We start from the raw sequence: 10999 nt of genomic DNA, 5'->3' as shown, positions 1-10999 counted from the left end.
ACCGTTGAGTGCAAGAGGTGATTGTCTTCGTCATCGTTTAACATAACCAACAGCTCATCGTTATGTTTCGTAGATCTAATCGTGTAATGCTGATCGTCCTTGGTTGCAGCAGGTAGGCGATCAATTCTGAAGATTTCTGTAACGTCAAATATTCATCAAAGAGATGTCCAATGATCCTATCTAGAGTGGAAAAATGGAAACAACACGTCGAACACATCATTTCAAACTCGTCTTTATTTGAAGTGCTAACAATCAGCTCCTTCTGGTGATCGACTAATGCTTATAGTGAAGCGAAACGGCAAATTTATTAACAAAAATCACAAATGACTGTTGAAATTAAGAGCTTTTCTTCGTCAAACGACGCCGTCGAATTCGTTGGATCACTTTCCGCAGTCCATCCTCCAATGATTTTTGGTCAAGTCCTTGTTCTTTCCAAGCATCTGAAAACGAAATCGGATTGAAAATATGTACAGGCTGGGTGACAAACCATACCCAGCATACAACTGCTGAAGATTGCGTAATCCTTCATCGTTTTCTTCCCATTCGTCCTGTAGCCAGTCCATGTGTATCCTTGTATGGCGGTTAGATAGAAAAATTTCTCAAAGCAGTCGACTAGCTCAACATATGGTGATTTTTTTGCTCTCAGATAATTGACCTGGAATGATGAGAAGATCATCTGGAAATGTTAGTAGCGTTAGTAGGTGTAAAACCATAAAATCGCATACAAATTGTTGTCGAATTGATGTACTCGAAAGAACGGTCGCTTCCAACATTTCGACTTCCGCTTCTGATTTCAACGGAAACACAAATCCTTCAACTGATGTCACAGATCCAACGTGGTTGGAGTAACGCTGACTTAAATGATAGTCCAATTGAGCTAGTTCGAGTCTTAGTTTGTCTAAATCCCTCGACTTTTGTGTTGTAACATTACAAGATTCTGAAACGAATGAAGTTTAGCTGTTATAGACGAAGTATCTTTTTGATGATTCCAATTGAGAATAATAAAAAAAACCAAATGTATGACGACAAGAACACTTAAGATTTTATTTTGCCACATTCCTTCAAGAGCATCATTTGAATAAGCTCGGAACGTTTCCTTCTTTTAACAGTTGATCGCTGACGGCGTTCATTCAAGGATGTAATCACATGTTTCAAACGGTGTTTCAGCTCGGCTTCCGTTAAGTCCTGAGATTTCCAAGCTTCTGAAAAATCGCAATGGATGCATTAGTATTCAGGCTATGACGTATGACACTTTGCTTACCTCGTATGCATGTCGTGAATATTTCATAATCGCTCATATTCCGTTTCTGTTCATTGCATTCTTCGTTTGTTTCGGCCATGTGATAGTTATACAGTGAGAAATCCGTGAATAAGGCGTTGAAGCATTTATCGATCGAAGTATGCGATGGCTCTATAGCTGCCAGGTACCGTATCTAGTGATATTTTCGGTATAAGATTCAGTTTGTTAAGCTACAAATAATGGGTCTTATTCCCGAATACACTACACGTGAAAACAATGTGAAATTAGTGCAACCTTATTCCGGATTACACGCAACTGTAAACATTTGGTAGAATTCATTATGATTACACCGAGTTCATCTATCGATGTTATTCTGGTTTACACTTCATGCTCACGTTTGTGTAAACCGAGCGATTCTTCGTACTCATCGTAGTAGCCGATCATATTGATTTTTCGACTCAACTCGAACACTACTTGTGGATAAACAAAATAAAATACAACTGGAAATGAACACAGGGTCATTCTAATTTTCCTCCACTCTCTACACGGAGTTCATTTTAACACTTCGCGGTCGGTGGAAACGGGAATAGGTGTAAAAATGTGAGGTGAGATGTAAGCGTAGTGGGAACGTAAGTGTAAGTGAATACGAGAATGAGGCCCAATATTTACTTACATATTCCTGTCGTGTTTTTGCGTTGGTTTTAATTACTCTCTCCAAACGTTCGATATCTTCTTCACAGAAGAGTGGGAAGCTGAATCCGGTGACACCTTCCGCTGCCAGCGATTCAGTAACAGGATCTTTTCCATCACCTGAGAACATAACAAAAAGCCATATTTTTAAAACTGACTTCTACTTGGTAAGCGATTTATAAACTAGTCAAAAACACTGTTCACGATACAAGACATTTATTTTTCCTCATTCTGCCTTTCACAAAACTGTTGTATACGTTTTCGCTGATTGTAATTGTTACTACGGCGTCGACCGGCAATTTTAGTAATAACCTTCATCATAATCTCCGACAGTTGGTCTATTGTGGTTATGCCCTGCTTACTCCAGGCCTCTGAAAATGGCTTCCATTAGTGATGAGTCTATTTTTTCAAAATTACACTTGAACTTACCAACCATACATTTTGTGAAAATGTCCATCGTTTTCATCGCCTTCCGCGGGAAACGCGGATTGCGACAGCCATTCCAGGCGAATGGTGCCATAGCTTCATCGGTAAAAAACCGGGCAAAACATTCAATCACATCCATGTGGCGGGGCTTACGGTCGGCGAGGTATGCTACGAACTGTTGCCGAGTTTTACTACTTGTCCGCACCGCTTCCTCCAACCGGTCCACCTCGTCCGATGTGAGGATTGGGAAGGTGAACCCTTCAACTGAAAGCTTCCGTCGTGGTGGTTGTTGGCTGCGCTTGAAAGGCAGCAAATATTGCAGTAGTTCCTGCTTTTTGCTGTCCAATTTTGGTTCCGCTTTGGAGGGTCGCAAATGCTGATCGAGAAAAGCTGAAACGATAAATGCTGATTATTTTCCGTTCGTGGTCCATATAGGGCAAATGGAATAAACAAGTCTGTTGTTCATTGGGATGTTCTTTTTTATTTCTGTGTTATTTTTCAGGACATTGCTAACCGCAATAATCCTCATTTTTTTCGAGCACACTTATTGGACTATCGTCAGCGATTTATGTTAAACACTATTTTTCTCAGTTCTTTCTCAAGCGTGCATTTTTCAACTCCGTGTACTGACCATGCTTCTGAAATATTGAAAATGAGGATAAACATAAAAATGCAAATGCCAACTTATCTTACCAAACATCTCTTAACGGTGAAAACCTGAGAATTCTCCAATGCAATCTACGAGGAATAAATTACTTATCAAAATTTGACAATATTAAGCTGTTTCTTGATCAATGGGATGTGTCCATCATCATCGAGACATCGAGCTGTCTATAAGTGGTCTGTTACTTGAAATCCTAAGTGTATACCGTCCCCCTTCTTTTGACTTCATCAGATTTCATGACATTTTAGAAAATAAACTAAGTGCCTCAAAGTCTAGACCCCTTTTCGTTGTTGTTGATATAAATTGACATCATATCACAACGAGTGGACTCAGAATAAATATTAGGAAACCTAAATTTTTACGCACCGCACCTGAGAAACTCTAACATTTTCTACATAGATTACCGAAGAACGAATTATGCCAAATATAGTCCTACTAATCGTATGATGAGCCTCTGTAACGAACACAGTGAAATAATTGATGTAACCATGTCTAGGTCAATGCTCAAAGACTATTTGAATAGAATAAATTATAGTTAAATTTCACTCTAATATTTGGGCAGCATATTTAGTCTACGCTGGTTCGACGAAATAAATAAATAAACAAATAAATAAATAAATAAATTTTTTTGTTAAAATCGTCTTTTGAATTAAACGGATAAATTATCCAGCCAACTCACTTTTTTTTTAGTTTTAAGTAGTATTAAGAATGTATTGCTCTACAATTTTGATTGACGACAATAAAATAAAAAATAATAATAATGTTCCTGTGAATCTGTCAAATAATAACATTGTATCACTAGTAATCAATGTAACTAATACTACTACTAATAATCACTAGGACTCGTGTGTTCGAATACTTATGTAATTTTCAACAGAATACAACACAGGTAATTATCCTTTTATTGTCTCAAAGTAGCTAGAGTAGTACCTATCTTCAAACCCGGTGAATCTTGGAATCCATACAATCCAATCGACCGATTTCAACGCTTTCTGTATTCAGTAAGATTTTTGAAAAATGCTTGTGAATTCTTGTGAACTCTTCGATATAAATACAGTTTTCTACAAATTTCAATACTGTTTCAGGCGAGACTGCCGTACAACAGCAGTCACTGAGCTCGCAGATGAAATTATTAGTGGAATTGATCGATCTTTAAAAGGCCTATTACATTATCGATCATAATATATTATTGAATATGCTGAACCAGGGCGGAATCCGAAGTGTAACCAAAGGTATAGTTCGCAATTATTAAATTGGTAGGCTGCAATATGTAGCAGTTTGGGTTCCTTATTACGACAACAGCATCCAAAGGATTGAATCTGTTCAACGCAAATTTGTACGCTTCGCTCTACGTCGACCGCCTTGGAATGATCCTCAGAATCTCCCCAGCTACGAAGATCGCTGCAAGCTTTTAGGATTAAATCTGCTTCGTAATACAGCGGAAGCTTTGTTCGCTTTCGATCTCACAAGGAAATATCGATTGCCCAGAATCACTACAAATGTATTCGACGAAAATCTGCGCAATCCTGAAGGAGAAATCTGCGCAATCACGATTTTCTTCGCCATCCAACATCGCGCACTAATTATGCTTACCATGAGCACGTTGAAAGCATGTCTCACGTATTTAATGACCATATCGAGCTCATTGACTTCAATGTAACGAGAGAATCAATGAAAAGTCGCCTTCTCCGTAACCGGTAGGATAAGTTAGATTAAGATAATTAATGTATCATTTGGGTTCTAACTTAACCAGTGAATGAATAAAATAAATAATACAATGAATAATACCATAAAATAATGACAAAAAGCGTATTGTGTTCCATGAATATTGGGGTACCACAAGGCAGCAATATTGGACCTCTGTTTTTTTTGACGCATCAACCATATGCGGTAATCTACTTTTAAAAGGAACTGCAAACTGTTTGCTGATGATACAGCACTATTTTACCCAAGCTCAGACTTGGGAACTATAGCATCACATATTGAGGAAAACCTTATCCTGGAGCTTCCATGATAATTTCGTTGAGAAAAAATTACAGGAGGTTGTGTCCAAGATACGACCGCATTGTTGACGTAGAACTACGCTGTTATTTTATATAAGTCGCTTGTTTATATCTTCGGATATCATTCTATAACACTTTGGCGCACAATCCTAACGTCTGCTTCGCCATAACGAAGCCCTTATGATGACGGAAAACAAACAATGTTAGATGCTTGGAAAAATACTGAATTATGCCACACAGCTTGTACCCTGCTGTAACACCCTTCGATGCGAATTCGCTGATGAGTTTGTCAAGAGCGACCGCCTTCACCACCAGCGGGGAGAGTTTGATTTGGTTTCTGCCTGGGTAACGGCGTTTACATGTTCGACCGACGCGCCGAAATCGCCTACTTCGCTGTTGTTCGATGCGGTGTCACACTCGCGAAGGCTCGTTCAGTGCGAGCGCTTTTCACTGCACCAACATCGCGTGCATCATTAGATGACGCTTACCTCGAAATTTTATTGCCCCTGGCAATGCGTTCGTTTTTTTGCAGGGCTCGAGCCTGCCTTCCTCTTCTTCTTGCTCATCACACACTACGCGAAGTGTCTAATTTATGACGCGGAAAGAAAAACACACGATACGAATAACGCCAAAAACGAACTGAAAAAACCACACGACTATATCCAAGTTGGATTACCACTGGTGGGGTCCAATCTTAGATCAAAGCGCAACGAAAGCAAAGTGAACTGGATTGCTCAACAGTCCGATGCCGAATGAAAGTTTGCCTCAGCGAGATCCACTGTTTATACTGTAAGCAAAAATTCCCCTTCATTCTTCTACTTTTTCTTTGTTCACGGAGACTTGAAATCCTACGACCCCTCCGTTGGTCTTCGATAAGTTGCTCGTTACTGACTGCTCTGTTCGGGAAAGCACACAAATGTACAGAACAAATGTATGGGAAAATGAAAACGCTAAAAGTTTTCATGATTTTTAACCATTTACAAACCAGGGAATTCTAATGTATAGCATATTAAACAAATCTTACAGAATTTCCGATTCGTTTAGTATGCAAATCGCCAAAATCCTTTCGCGGCAAAAATAGTTATTAACGTTAACTTTATTTCATAAAAACGTGACCTGTTTTTTGATTTGGCACCCTTAATGAAAGACGTAGTTCTACGTCAAAAAAACCGCCTGTTCTACAATGAAAATTTCATGAAAACTTTAAGCGTTTCCATTTTCCCATACATTTGTTCTGTCCATTTGTGTGCTTTCCCGAACAGAGCTGTCAATAACGAGCAACTTATCGACGACCAACGGAGGGGAAATCGTAGGATTTAAAGTCTCCGTGAACAAAGGAAAAGTAGAAGAATGAAGGGGAACACTTGCCTAGAGTATAAACAGTGGATCTCGCTGAGGCAAACTTTCATTCGGCATCGGACTGTTGAGCAATCCAGTTCACTTTGCTTTCGTTGCGCTTCGATCTAAGATTGGACCCCACCAGTGGTAATCCAACTTGGATATCGTCGTTTGGTTTTTCTGTTCGTTTTTCGCGTTATTCGTATCGTGTTTTTCTTTCCGCGTCATAAATTGGACGCTTCGCGTAGTGTGATGAGCAAGAAGAAGAGTAAGGCAGGCTCGTGCCCTGCAGAAAACAAACGCATTGTCAGGGGCAATAAAATTTCGAGGCAAGCGTCATCTAATGATGCACGCGATGTTGGTGCAGTGAAAAACGCTCGCACTGAGCCGAGCCTTCGCGAGTGTCACACCGCATCGAATAACAGCGGAGTAGGCGATTTCGGCACGTCAAGCGTTAAGCGTTAAGGTTGTACGCCAAAAAATTATCTGGGGAACCCCAAGCATCTTGAATGTCTTACTGAAATGTTATAAGTTATTTGGGTTTGCGTGCCAGTCGCAAACTGCCTTCAACTAGGATTGCATTTGCGCTAATATTGATCATAATGAAGCATTTCTACTCTTTTCGAGGTTGTTATTAACAAAAAGAGTTTATTTCGCTTGTTTAGTCACCAAGAAAGTAAATGTCGTTCTAGAATTTTGTATGTGATTAGGTTTCGCTTGCCAGTAGCAAAACTTCCTCCACTAAGGGTGACAGCTGCGCTTCTCTCGAGCATGAGAAAATAATGCAAGTAATGCAGTAATATTAACAGAAGCGTTTCTTTTGAGAATAGCGCAAAATGATGAGAAGTGTTTATATTCCTAGTAGTTTCAAGCCACCAATGAATGGCTCTGTATGCATGCTATGGCGAACGCTTGTTTAGCGCTTGGTTTACGTTGTACAAACGATGCCTAGAGGTGCGATTCCTTTGAGGCAATACTAAATAACATGTAGCATGATATTTGATACTTGCAAGTTTCTAAAATTTCACAGCATTCTAGAATAATATCCGAAGGTGGAAACAAGCGACTTATATAAAATAACAGTGTAGTTCTACGTCAACAATGCGGTCATATCTTGGACACAACCTCCTATAATTTTTTTGGGAAGGTGGTGGAGATCTTCTTAAGACATCCAGTCGCCGTGTTGACTGGGGTGTGACTGCATTGCATTCTAGACAAAACGGGGAACTTGCATGTCCGAATCTGTACAAGTACTGTCTACAATAACCATGCCCGGATATGAATTGCGTCTGGTGGAAGTTCACTCGTGTTATTCCACTCTTATTGCCACTTACAAATTGAACCAGATTTTACTTCTGCCCACACTTCTCTGTTGCTCTGTGCATTTGCCGTTCTTTTCTTGTAACGCATGGTGTCTCCGTCTAGAATGATGGTGATTGAAATCATTCCAGCAATGACGCATACGGCTTCGGCAGATATCGTTCTATAGGCACTCGCTACTCTCATCGCCATTATTCTAAATGTTTTGTTCAGCAACTTGCGGTTCTGTTGCAGTTCGAGAGCTGCCGGACCACTGTACCGGTGTATTGACGTGGCTACGCCGGTCAGAAGACGCCTCTTGTTACTACTTGGCCCTGCATTATTCGGCATGAATCTAGCTTTGTCACTTTCTTACATGCGTAAAAAAAGTGGCTGGATCAAACCAAGATATTTTAGCTCACGTTTGGAGACGATAGTGTGCGCCCCAACAGCGATGTTCGCCTGCTGCACAGCCCTGCGATTGCTGAGCAACACCATTTCAGTTTTGTGGTTGGCTATCTGTAGCCCTGCCTCTTTCATCCAGTTTCCACAATTTTTATCGCCTCAGCAGCCAGCATATTGATTTTATCTCGTGTCTCACCGGTCACCGTTAAAGAAACATCGCCAGCGAAGCCTGTAATCGCTCGTTGGGAACCTCAATGTCAGTACTCCATCGTACATCCCGTTCCACGGTGTTGGATCCAGTATTTAGTCTTGTGGTACCCCTGCTGTAATGTTAAAAGACTTCTGTCCCATCTAGTGGTGTCGAGTGAAGCTTTCGCACTCGGGGCGAAAGTATCGATTTGCACCCCCACCGCCTCACCAGAAAAAGAATAAATCATACTTATCCAATTTCTTCATACAAATTCGGTTCATTCTGCACCCCTAAATAACGTGCACCCGGGGGGCGGTCCGCCCCCTCCGCACATTCCAGTCGACGGCACTGGTTCCCTTGCAGTCGTAAATCGATTCGATTCTGGAAGTGGCTTTTCAGAATCATATAGAGATAGTTTGGTACCTTCAGTCTGTGCAAGGCTTTAGAGATGGCATCACATCTGGCCCTGAATGCATTTTTCACGTCGACTGTTATAACGGTACACTATCGATTTCCGCGCCTTTTCTGCTTCAATGCTTCGGTGACTGATATGATCCACTGTGGATCTATTTTTCCGGAACCTAAACTGCATGTTCGAAAGACCATGTTCACTCCCTGTGTACCTCGTCAATCTGCTGAGTATTACCCTCTCTAGCAGCTTTCCGAGCGTATCCAAAAGGCAAATGGGCCTATATGAAGATAGATCGCCTGATAGTTTGTTCCCATCGAAATGTGTTCCCTAGCACAGCCATCTAAATCAAGGTGCCTTGCATTACATGGCGTTTGTTCAAATTATTCACTTACACACCAAATATGTTGAATTCAATTGAGTTCGAAAATTGTTTCATTGGATCAATAATTTAATCAGTACAAACAATTGATTAATAAGCCAACGGTAGTCCCACGTCAACCTTGCGGTTATATCATATATATAACTCATCCATTTTTTCAAAGAGGTAAGAAAATTCTCTACCAGCCTTATCTGGGACGGGTTAATCCAGACGTCGTGTTGGGCTCACCCACTAAAATTCAAGCTCTCTTCTCGTCGCCTCGTTCCCCCGAGACCACTCCAAGGCGACTACTTCGGGGGCGGCGGTGCTCATTCACTTCATCGGTTGTTAATACCCTTTCCCTTTCTTCATTTCATTCCAATTGTGCCAATTGTGTCAGCATCCATTCACTCGTCGAGACATGCGCATGCACACATGCACATTAGGAATTGCCCTCCAAATTGACGCGCAACCCATCACAGCTACTCTCGTGGGATACGTACCGGTTTGAAGACGTCCTTCTTGATACTCATTCCGCCGGAACGATCCTCGCAGTGTTCCTCCATCCAGGCAATTACACCATTATCCGTTTACCCGTCGAGACATGTACCGATTAGGAATTATCCTGTCGAGACGTGAAAAAAATATACAAAAATAAATTATTTTCTAATATAAATGTTACAACATATAATTGTAGACAGCCAGCCAGACAGACAGACAGTGGTATTATCACTCCTATTTTAAAAATAATGATAAATTGATATTTGCACTCTTTTGGATCCCTTAAAAGAATATCATCTCACTGGGACCCAATAGTATCGATGATTATGGTTTGTCCTCTTACCTCTAACTGTTGTAGTGTCCTGTTGAAACAAAGGTGACCAACGCTAGGAAGCTCGAGCATGAGTTCCTTAGAGATGAGGGTAAGAGCCGAAGCATTTTTCCACCGTACAACTGTGCATAGATAGTTTCTCTACGAGAAAAAAAAAGGATCAGATCTACAAATGAAATCTATTGACTTCGTGTCTCACTCACGTATTGCTTTCTTATGCTACGATTTCGCTTCACCGTCAGTTCAAGACGTTCTATGTCCTCATTGTAGGTCAAGGAAAATTTGAACCCATTCACGCGCACAGGTTTCTTCAAGTTCTGAGCCAACTATTGGCGGAGGTCTGAGTCGATTCTCCTAATTGCCTTCTGAAGCTCGCTTATTCGCTCTGAACAAGATGGTGATCATCTGCGATTTGGCAACACCTTCAATGCTCGCAGGCTTGCTTGAGGCTGTCGCACTGTGGAATGGTTGGAACCTACAATGGACCCATTCAAAGCATTAGTTACAGTCATGGATATCGAACCAACTTCGACACGTGAGCTGAAAAGTAAAGCAAAACACAGATTCTAAAGAAGGTGTCAATCTAGCCTGTATTTCTTCTTCTTCATGGCTTGTTTCTTAGTATAACGCCGACGGCAAATATGGTACACCGTTTTCTTCAGCTGTTCCACCAAAAAATCATGGTCAATACCGTGACTCTCCCATGCCTCTGTAAAATGCAAAAATTGTGAACATCGAACATTGATTCACACACTTTGGCGGCCATACCCAACATGCAACTGTAGAAAATTTCGTATTTCTGCATAGCTTTCTTGGGCGTCCGCGGGTGCTCGGCTTTTTCCAGTCCATGCCAGTTGTAGTTAGTCATGGCTTGGTCGGTGAAAAATTTATTGAACGCCTGAACAATCGAGAGACGCAATGGTTTCATCGCGGTGAGATAGTTGATCTGCGAAAAAAGTCAAACAAAGTCAAACCGAAGTTTCAAAACAAATGCTTCGAACAAACAATACTCACATATTGACTACGAATGTCCGAATCGATCTGGACGGTTGCCTCCAGCCGTTCGATGTCTTGCTCGCACGTGATTGGGAACTGGAAGCCACATACACGCTGTTTCGAAGCTGCCCTCGATAAGCTTTTAA

At 41.1% G+C, this 10999-nt stretch overlaps 1 long non-coding RNA gene across 2 annotated transcripts; it reads right to left on the bottom strand.

Annotated features, from left to right (window-relative positions):
- Positions 1-51: 51 nt before the first annotated feature.
- On the bottom strand, positions 52-10420 carry LOC129762528 (uncharacterized). Of its 2 annotated transcripts, XR_008740653.1 has the most exons (10): positions 10061-10420; positions 9870-9998; positions 9529-9650; positions 3050-3094; positions 2360-2994; positions 1914-2301; positions 1262-1433; positions 726-1202; positions 493-655; positions 52-440 (listed from the first exon to the last, which is right to left on the bottom strand). It is a non-coding gene; the product is annotated as an uncharacterized LOC129762528 (long non-coding RNA). The 2 variants fall into 2 exon arrangements; XR_008740654.1 differs by lacking the exon at positions 3050-3094 and having other exon boundaries at positions 2360-2746.
- Between the last annotated feature and the right edge of the window lie 579 nt (positions 10421-10999).

The sequence above is a fragment of the Toxorhynchites rutilus genome, chromosome 1 (genome assembly GCF_029784135.1).
Source record: "Toxorhynchites rutilus septentrionalis strain SRP chromosome 1, ASM2978413v1, whole genome shotgun sequence".
Lineage (NCBI taxonomy): Eukaryota > Metazoa > Arthropoda > Insecta > Diptera > Culicidae > Toxorhynchites > Toxorhynchites rutilus.
Note: the sequence above shows the minus strand (reverse complement) of the source record. Positions and strands in the feature narration are given on the sequence as shown.